Source organism: Palaemon carinicauda, chromosome 19, assembly GCF_036898095.1.
Source record: "Palaemon carinicauda isolate YSFRI2023 chromosome 19, ASM3689809v2, whole genome shotgun sequence".
Lineage (NCBI taxonomy): Eukaryota > Metazoa > Arthropoda > Malacostraca > Decapoda > Palaemonidae > Palaemon > Palaemon carinicauda.
This window is the reverse complement of record NC_090743.1, coordinates 60,939,610-60,949,254: the sequence shown is the minus strand read 5'-3', so window position 1 is coordinate 60,949,254 and position 9,645 is coordinate 60,939,610.

Here is a 9,645-nt window from a genome sequence, read left to right as displayed (position 1 = left end):
CGGAGTTTGTAAAATAGATATCAAGGAGTATTGGGGTTTAAATTCTCAAATAAAAGAATTTACGGGAGATACAATTTGATATTATTATTATTATTATTATTATTATATGGCTCCAATAGGGAAAAATAGCCCAGTGAGGAAAGGAAATAAATAAATGATGAGAACAAATTAACAATAAATAATTCTAAAAACAGTAACAACGTCAAAACAGATATGTCATATTTAAACTATTAACAACGTCAAAAACAGATATGTTATATATAAACTATAAAAAGACTCATTTCAGCCTGGTCAACATGGAAACATTTGCTCCAACTTTGAACTTTTGAAGTTCTTCTGATTCAACTACCCGATTAGGAAGATCATTCCATAACTTGGTAACAGCTGGAATAAATCTTCTAGACTACTGTGTAGTATTGAGCCTCATGATGGAGAAGGCCTGGCTATTAGAATTAACCGCCTGCCTAGTATTACGAACAGGATAGAATTGTCCAGGGAGATCTGAATGTAAAGGATGGTCAGAGTTATGAAAAATCTTATGTAACATGCATAATGAACTAATTGAACGACGGTACCAGAGATTAATATCTAGATCAGGAATAAGAAATTTAACAGACTGTAAGTTTCTGTCCAACAAATAAGATGAGAATCAGCAGCTGAACACCAGACAGGAGAACAATACTCAAAACAAGGTAGAATGAAAGAATCAAAACACTTCTTCAGAATTGATTGATCACCGAAGAATCAAAACACTTCTTCAGAATAGATTGATCACCGAAAATCTTAAAAGACTTTCTCAATAAGCCAATTTTTTTGTGCAATTAAAGAAGATACAGACCTAATGTGTTTCTCAAAAGTAAATTTGCTGTCGAGAATCACATCTAAAATTTTAAGAGTCATACAAATTTAAAGAAACATTATCAATACTGAGATCCGAATGTTGAGGAGCCAACGTCCTTGACCTACTTACTATCATACTTTGAGTTTTGTTAGGATTCATCTTCATACCCCATAATTTGCACCATGCACTAATTTTAGCTAAATCTCTATTAAGGGATTCACCAACTGATAATTTATGTTTTTGTCACACATTTTTATAACGAATATCACTAAGGCATATGATTAGTCGATAAGGCCAAGCCACTAAATTGGCCGCTATCATTGATAAGATTAAAATCTTGAAATGGAGTAATAATGATATATCCAAATTTATAAAGAGCCTACGGTGTAATATTTCTGTATATTGACTTGACCCATTGTATATTGGCGGTAGTGTTTACGTAGGGAATAATTTATTCATGTTTCTTTTGTTTTATTTTATTCTTTTATTGAAATATTGTGTTGATTTTATTTATTTTCGAGTTATTGTTGCACTTATTTATATGGTTATTAGATTATGTATTTATGTTAAGTAGAAAGTTGAATATTTGGATATTGTATTTTGACTAATAAAGCTCATTAAAGCTAATTATTATTATTATTATTATTATTATTATTATTATTATTATTATTATTATTAGCTAAGATATCGCCCTGATTGGAAAAGCCGAATGCTATAAGCCCAAGGTTTCTAATAAGTAAAAATAGCCCAGCGAGGAAAAGAAATAGATAAACTTCAATAGGAGTAATGACCAGTGATATAAAATATTTTAAGACCAGTCACGACATTAAAATAGATCTTTCATATGTAAACTATAAAAAGACTCGTGTCAGCCTATTCAACAAACAAAGATTCGCTGCAAGTTTGAACTTTTGAAGTTCTATCGATTCAGGTGCTGGATTAGGAAAAGGATTCCACAGTTATCTGTATTTCCGAGAAAAGAAGGATATAATCATATTTATCCTTTGGAAATATAGATCACCGAATCTGAGATCAATTTTGATTTCACAAAATAGAACATGCTTCGAATGAAAGTTGCCGTGAACAATTCGCAACATTGCGTGTTTAGTAGTAACTCGACACAGACCGTAGTTGCCTTGTTTTGGGGGAGGGAGGGGGGATGTTAAAAGAGCGAATCTGGCATAAACAAGCTTTTTTATGACATTGAGTCATAAATATAAAGATAAGATAGTCTGCTGTGCTTATCTTTGGCTCTGGGAGGTTGCGTTTTTATAATGCATATATCGAGGTATGTAGTGAAAGTGATGTTCCACACTCGCTCTCTCTCTCTCTCTCTCTCTCTCTCTCTCTCTCTCTCTCTCTCTCTCTCTCTCTCCAAACTGGCAAAAGAACAAGACAAAAATTCAATACCTTCAGGTGGTGTTTCATCTGCCCCCCCCCCCCCCTCTCTCCCCTCTGAAGTTTCTTCCTCTGCTCCTTGGAGGAAAAAGCTCTTCCCCCTCCCCGCCAGAGGACAGGATATTAATATCCGGTAGCAGTTAAGCTTAAGGCTCTCTCGGGGTCTTTGCCACAGACACCCAACCGTTACGTCAAGATTACGTTTTTTAAAGTGTGCGTGTGCTTTCGTGCGTGCGTACCTGCAAACCGTTTTGAACGTTTCAGATTCTGATGAGTTTTTGTTGGTAGATATTAAAGAGTTTTACGCCTGGTTTTGAATCTTTTCTAAAATGATTTATGGACGTGTTCGTTACTTCGTTCGTTTGTCCGAGATTTTTTATTCGTTTACCTTTTATTCCGGAAGCTTTGAGGTTAATGGGGTTGGCTTTTGCTGATAGCCTCTCTCTCTCTCTCTCTCTCTCTCTCTCTCTCTCTCTCTCTCTCTCTCTCTCTCTCTCTCTCTCTCTATCTCATATATATATATATATATATATATATATATATATATATATATATATATATATATATATACACCAGCAGTGCTCTCTCTCTCTCTCTCTTATATATATATATATATATATATATATATATATATATATACACCAGCAGTGCTCTCTCTCTCTCTCTCTCTCTCTCTCTCTCTCTCTCTCTCTCTCTCTCTCTCTCTCTTTCCAAAATATGAATAATTAATTTTTTCTTGGTAAATTTCAAAACAATTCCAGGGGAGAGAGAGAGAGAGAGAGAGAGAGAGAGAGAGAGAGAGAGAGAGAGAGAGAGAGGAGAGAGAGAGAGAGAGTCGGCTGCATAATGAAAGCTGTTTTTTTAAAGTCTGCTCTTTCATGATTACTACGCCGGTGAAACCGACCTTTACCTTCTTGCACAGATATGTGCGCGTTTTAGCGCCCGATCAATTGTGTAACTCTTATTCTACTGTTTCTGTTGATGGCAAAGTTCAGTGATGTGGGATGTGGTACTGTTGAAGGTGGCGTAATGATGTTATAAAAAAATTTTTATGAATGTGTTGTTGATGGTAATGTTGAATAATGATTTTACTGTTTACAATGATAATGGTACATGATTTTAATATTTATAGTAACTTATATATAATTACAAGTATTGCGATAACACACAAGATAATAACATGATATTAATGATAATACTCTACATTTTCTCCAGTAGATTTAAGAACAAAGCCCTCAGAAGGATATTGGGAGTTAAATAGCAGGACAGGATTAGAAATGAAACTATAAGAGAGATTACTCGAGTGCCATATGTGGATGAGATCATGATGAGGGGTAGATGGAGATGGTTTGGGCATGGTCTTCGCACTCCCCAAGAGAGATTAGTTCACCAAACGTTCAGCTGGGCTTCACAAGGCACTAGAAGAGTTGGAAGACCCAGGCCTACATGGCTGAGGACTATGAAGCTTGAAGTAGATGATGAATGGAGAAGTATTGGATTAATAGTTCAGGATAGAGACGACTGGCAAAATCTCTTTGTCATATGAATGGGTTGTCATAGCTAGTCTCTCTTTAAATATTATCACCTGATTACATAGTTGGTTTTAGATGAATGTCATTATTTTTACTGTTATTGATACTTATTATTTTCAATGTTTTTGCAGTTTTTTGTTTATACAAATTATATATAAATGTATATATGTATATATATATATATATATATATATATATATATATATATATATATATATATATATATATCGTCATCATCACCACCACCTACGCCTATTGACGCAAAGGGTCTCGGTTATATTTCACCTGTCGTCTCTATCCTGAGCTTTTAATTCAATACTTCTCCATTCATCATCTACTTCGCGCTTCATAATCCTCATCCTCATTTCTAATCATATTCTGCTATTTAACTCCCAATTTCCTTCTGAGGGCTTTTTTCTCAAATCTATTGGAGAAAATGAAGTGTTAAAACTTTTTTTTTTTTTTTTTTTTTTTTTAATAATGGGTCTGCGAGCCCTACATTATTTATTCTCTTAGAAACAAAATGCTGTAAATAAAGAAACCAACTTTAATTAATCGGGTGGTTTGACTTTTAAAGGCCGAACCATTACGAACTCAGAAACAAGAGATGGGGTGAGCAATGCCATTTGGCATTAAAAGCTCGACGAAGATTAATGAAACCGATCAACGTCCAATGGAAAAGATGTCGAACAGAAGTGTGGCGTTCCGAAAGTGGGTGATGATAATCATTTTTTTTTCGGAATCGAACGCACGTAACATGATACTTTTTGAAAGTGAACGAAATAATAGGGGGAATTTTATCTTTGGAATTGCATTAAATAAAGTAATAAATGTTTAGTTTTTGGAAGAGAAGGGAGGGAAATTGTGAAGGTTATATATATTTGGAAGTGAATGCGCAAATTATGAATGTTCTATTATTAAAATTAATCATTAAAAATCGTTTATATTACATTCCAAGTGTACCTAGAAATATATGTATATGTATATTTATGCAAGTTAAGGAACTGATATGATTAATGAATATTGGAAATGAATGAAAGTAGATAGTGAATTTAACATATATGGAAATGACCGAAAGAAAATTGTGAATGTTGCATGTTTGGAAGAATATGTAAATAATAGATGCTGTAATTTTGGATGGGAATGAAGAAAGATAATTTTTTGAAGAGATCAATGTATGATAATTAAGTTTATTCTTCAAAGTTTTCCAAGAAAACTTCCTAATCTTACAAATTCTTAATTGAACAGAAAATAATACTATACTGAATGTTTAAACTTTAAAAAGAGAAAATATATTTGTATTTAGAGTTGGAATTTCTACGTTGAATGAAAATTAACTCTTTTAAAGGTGGCGATGCAAGTTTAACATATTCATGCCTTAAATGTAACAGAGGCTTTTTATCAAATTAGGAAACGTTTAATTTTTCATTCTGGAAAACATAGTTTTTATACTTTTTTGCGGTGTGAAATACAAAATTACATACAAAAAAGAATTGCGAATTTGGAAGTAGATTAATGAATCTTCTTATCAAATTAGAGGAAAAAAAATTTCAATTTTTAATTTTGGAATAAAAATTGCTTAAGATATTTTTTTTTCTTTTGGAATAGGAAAATAAACAAAAACCAATAAATTCGATACGAATTTGGAAAGAAATGAACCAAATGTATTAGAACAAGGAATGATTAATTTGAGATAAAAGAGAAAGTTTATTATGTAAATAAAAAAGCAGAAGGATGAAATATTTGAAAAAAAAATTCAAAAGAAACAGAAGATAAAGATGGAAATTACTTTATGAATATGTAACTGAACGAAGGATTAAGAAAAGGCACTTAACAAATAAAAAAGAAAAAAATGGTCAGAGCAGAACGACTGATTGACGGAAACCATTAATCTAGTTTTTGTGAAAACAACTTTTTTCTTTTTTTTTCCTCAAATATATCACGTGGAAATAATTTGAAAAAGCGGTAAAGGAAGATGAAAAGCTTTGTTTTTTTAGCGGAAGAGAAATAATTTATTAAATGCTGATAAATTGATATGAGCGATACACATGCTGAACAATAATTTCTTTGAACATAGAAATTGATAGTAATGATGATAATAACGATTGAGAATATCACAAAGACAATAAAACCTTCTGCTAATCGCATTTGATAAATAACTTTTGAGATCTCTAAGATTGGAAGCACCAAGACGTTTCTTTCCAATTACTGACTATTAAATAGACTTTACGTAGCCGTAATTGGCTTCAACTTAAAAGGCCATGTCATTAAGATGTCATTCAATTTGATGTAATGGAAAAGGAATTGGTCGGGAAAAAAAACCTTAGGAGAGAGAGAGAGAGAGAGAGAGAGAGAGAGAGAGAGAGAGAGAGAGAGAGAGAGAGAGAGAGAGAGCGCATGGTATTACCGGAGGAAAGGCCAGCCACCTTCTTTCTTTGACTCCTCCTCCTCCTCCTCTTCTTTCCCCTATTGATTTAGTTTGTAAGCTCCGTCGTCATCGTGACGTCACGCAACTTTTTGATACATTTATCTGAGAAGAAGAGGTTTTTGGAGAGGCTGCGAGATTAATGTGTCTGCGACGGGACATGGAAAGAAAGAAAGACAGTTTTGAGGTGTGGGGCGGGGGCCCGAGTTTTATTTCGGATTAGATGGTTTTAGTTAAGGAGGTTGTGAATGCTAATGAGTTTTGGTGAGGGTTTCATCTTTAGAAAATTTTCTTATCATGTCAATAACACACAGACATAAATACACACACACATACACACACATAGCCTATATATATTAATAATCAGCTGCTGTTAGTCTGCAGAAGGCTAAAGGGTTCATACTTGTCCTTCCACTCGCGTCTGCTCATGGTCTCTCTATACCAGTCAATTCCCGCAAATTTCCTTAGCTCGTCAATCCATCGTCTTATTTTCATTCCCCATAGAGCATGTTAAGTACTTCAATATTGATAGTGGAGTAAAAAGAAAAGCCAGGAATGATTGGAAAGAGAATTTAAACAGGAAAGCATATAAGGCTGACAATGATAGGAATTTAGGGAGTAGCTATGGTGTAAGAATTGCTCACTGAATTAATAATGAAATCTGTACTGGGGCAAAGAAGCATATACCCATTAAAAAGAGAGATGGATCTTTTATAACAACAGAAGATGAAGAAAGACAACGTTGGATGGAACACTTTAGTGAGCTTATGAACAGGAGATACGAAGGAAATGATTTCATTGATATACCTGAAGCTGGGGAAGACCTTGATATGCCCATGAATGAATTCAGTGTTTGAAGTCGAAGCTATCATTAAAAAATTCAGGAGATGGCAAGCCCCTGGACACGAGGGAATAACTGCTGAGATGATACTGGCCGAAAATGAAGTATAATGTGGCATGAAGAAGAAAAACCTGATGAATGACAGTTAGGAGTGTTGATAAAAATGGCAAAAATAAAAAAAGGAGACCTGACTGATTGCAATAATTACAGAGGCATTACACTTAACTCAATTATTATGAAAATATATATTATGCTTATTCTAAAGAGATTAGAGAGAAAGATTGATAAAAAATGAGAGATGAACAAGCAGGATTTAGAAAAGGTACACGTTTTACTGAACAAATTTTCATTTTGAGACATGTACAGCAATGCGTAGTATATAGAAATCCACTTTTGATGGCATTTGTGTACTATGAAAAAATTTTGATAGTGTAGTCCGGCCCATTTTGTAGAAAGTCCTCCGTTATTATGGAATTCCTCTTAGATATGTGAATTTGATTATGTCTATTCATGAGTATAGTAAGTGCGAAGTTAATGTTATTGGAGACCTACTGTGAACAGCGGAATACGCCAAGGGAATGTGTTGTTACCTATGTTGTTTATCCTCATGGATTTTGCAATGCGTAAAATAGTCGGAGATGGATTGCAATGGATTAGTAATAGGTTATTAGCAAACGTAGAGTATGCTGATGATGCTATCCTCATTAGCAGAACACCACAGGATTTGCAATGCTTGCTTACCAGAATGCGTGAAATATCACATGAGCTTGGGTTGAAGATATATAGAAGAGAGACGGAGATGATGAGAACGGAATATGCAATGGAAGATGAAATATCATTGGAAGGAGAAAGGATTAATGTGATAGAATCATTCAAATATTTAATAACTAACATCACCAATACAGGATCTTTAGAATAAGAGTTTAGTGAAAGGTTGAAAAAAGCAAATCAGACAGTGGCTACGTTATGAAAAATTTGGAAATCAAATCGCCTGAAATTACATAGCCTATAAGAATCAGACTATATATGGACATGAGTCGTTTTATGCCAACGAAATAATATCCAATAGATTTAGTATATTTGAAAACAAAGCTCTCGGAAGGATATAGGTAGTTAGATGGTAGGACAGGATTAGAAATGAAACTATAAGAGAGATTACTCGAGTGCCATATGTGGATGAGGTCATGGTGAGGAGTAGATGGAGATGGTTTGGTCATGGTCTTCGAACTTCCCAAGAGAGATTAGTTCAACAAACGTTTAATTCAGCTTCACAAGACACTAGAAGAGTAGGAAGACCTATGCATACATAGCTGAGGACTATGAAGCGTGAAGTCGGAGTTGATTAATGAAGAAGTATTGAATTAAAAGCTCAAGATAGAGACGGCTGGCAAAATCTAACAGAAGCCCAAATCGTCAATTGGCATTGGAGTTATATATATATATATATATATATATATATATATATATATATATATATATATATATATATATATATATAGATTATGGATAAAGTTCTATCTCTCGTAAATTAATATGTATCATAAGAGACTTATGACTGAATTATCTCCACCAATAGTTAAAGTCTGTTTGTGTCATCACTCTTCCATGGATATTGACCATCCAACTAATTTCTTGAACCTTGGGTGGAGTCTCTAGATTTCCCTTTTAGTACACAATTTTTTTCTTTTTTATTTATTGATAATTTATTTCGTGATGTTTATTCGTCAATATCATCTCAGATTATTGTAATCGATTTTGTATTTTTGAAAGGGTTGTTATGCAAATTAGAGCGAATAATGATAAAAAGAATTGATAAACATTGATGATAAGCAATAGTGATAAACAACCTTTAAAGGTGGGAGGTCATTTTGACCCATGAACAGTGTAGTTTCGGGGTCTTTTATATATTTTGCTTGGATATTGTTGTTTGTGTTGCCGCATTTATTCTCTCTCTCTCTCTCTCTCTCTCTCTCTCTCTCTCTCTCTCTCTCTCTCTCTCTCTCTCTCTCTCTCTCTCGAATGTTTAGGCTCTGACCTATGTGTAATACATGCAACCGTTTGTGAATGTCATTTTTTATCGCCTTTGCTTACGTAGTTGAAAATTCATAGCTTCGATGAGTAGAGAGAGAGAGAGAGAGAGAGAGAGAGAGAGAGAGAGAGAGAGATTTGAAGCTTTAATTAAGGGAAAAATCTCTCTCTTTCTCAATTAAATACACTGACATTCTCTCTGTCACGGACATATGCACTGAAGCCACGAGTTGCTAACATCTGTCCTGATGTAAATTGCTGCAATAGTTTAGCATACTATAATAGTGAGCTGTTGTAGTTGTTGTTATTGTTATTCGTGTTATTTGCAAGGCAGACTTCAAGATTGGTGCAAGTTGGCTTTTTCAATTCTCAAAAGCTTAATTTATGTGTATTGTTGAAAGGAAATCTCGTTTTATATAATATTTATATGACCGGAGGAAATACTCTATATTTAATTTTGTTTAATGTGATGTGGTCCTGGAGATGTTTTTTTTTATCTATGATTTGTCTTTTATTAAGGCTGGTGATGTATTCTATCCGGGAAGAAGATATTAAATGGGAAAAAAGTATGTTTTTTAAT